At 42.0% G+C, this 1,224-nt stretch overlaps 1 long non-coding RNA gene across 1 annotated transcript in view; it reads right to left on the bottom strand.

The window, feature by feature from the left end:
* Positions 1–8: 8 nt before the first annotated feature.
* The window catches only part of LOC109953840 (uncharacterized), a 3,098-nt gene continuing 1,882 nt past the window's right edge, over positions 9–1,224 (bottom strand). Inside the window, exons 2-3 of the long non-coding RNA XR_002273980.1 lie at positions 965–1,195; positions 9–872 (exon numbers count right to left, since the gene is read on the bottom strand). This is a non-coding gene — a long non-coding RNA (uncharacterized LOC109953840). The remainder of the gene's footprint in view (positions 873–964; positions 1,196–1,224) is intronic.

Below are 1,224 nucleotides of genomic sequence, written 5' to 3'. Positions count from 1 at the left end.
TTTCTGAGTTTTCCACCTCTCCTTAAATGCAGATGTAAATTGCTGAATATGCATTTGTGGCTAGTTATTATAGAATTTTACCCCTATAGAATCATAGTAAGGATTCTGTTTAAACACAAATAAAACAATACATTTACAGGATGTTGATATATTATGCTTAGGTTTGGAGTTTGGAGTATTCAGTTAGTTCCTGTGTTTCTCAGTGTGTTGCTAAGTGTTAATGGTGAGGGCTTGGGAGTTTCTTGAAGACATTTGAATGCATTTCCATTGCACTGCATTTGAAATAATTGTCATTCTATCAGCCAACTACCCAAAAACCCAGACTTGTCCATCAGATTACCAGACACAGAAGCATGATTCATCAGTCCAGAGAACTCATCTCCACTCCTCTAGAGTCCAGTGATGCCGTACTTTACACCACTGCATCCAACGCTTTGCATTGCACTTGGTGATGATGTAAGGCTTGGATGCAGCTGCTCGACCATGGGACCCCATTCCATGAAGCTCTCTATGCACTGTTCTTGAGATAATCTGAAGGCCATATGAAGTTTGGAGGTCTGTAGCTATTGACTCTGCAGAAAGTTGGCGACCTCTGTGCACTATGTGTCTCAGCATTTTAGGTGGCCTACCATTTCGTGGCTGAGTTGCTGTCATTCCCAATCCCTTCCACTTTGTTATAATACATTTGAACAGCATTTGAACGTAGGTGTCCTTGTTGTCCAGGTGAGTGAGGGCCAGATGCAGGCTGATAGCAAGGTGTCATCTTTAGATGGTGGATGTGTGTGACAGGGGAATAGTCATCGAGGCAGGAGGCTGGAGACATCTTTGGCACAGGGATTTCAGGAAACTTGATTGTAAACAGCTTCCTTTTTCTGTTAATGTAATGAGGACAATTTAAAATTTATTACTCATACTGAACATATCAGTAAAATGTTTAATAATAATCTATTAATTTTCCACCAACACATCCAATTGTTGTGCAGCCTTTCTGTGTGGAGCTTGCATGTTCTACAAAAGGAGAAGTGAAAGCAGGAAAGTTCTATGTCATGGTTTCCCCATGTCTGTGTGGTTTCCTCCAGGGTGGTTCTCTGTCTCTTTGTGTCAGCTCTGTGACAGACTAGCAACCTGTCCATGTGTCCTCCACCGCCTGCCCAGTGTCAGGGATCTGCTCCAGTACAACATCCACCTGTAGTGACTTCAGCATAATAAACTCTTATACTGTTA

Source organism: Monopterus albus, unplaced genomic scaffold (genome assembly GCF_001952655.1).
Source record: "Monopterus albus unplaced genomic scaffold, M_albus_1.0 scaffold1561.1, whole genome shotgun sequence".
Classification (NCBI taxonomy): Eukaryota; Metazoa; Chordata; class Actinopteri; order Synbranchiformes; family Synbranchidae; genus Monopterus; species Monopterus albus.
This window is presented reverse-complemented; position numbering and strand designations above follow the sequence as displayed.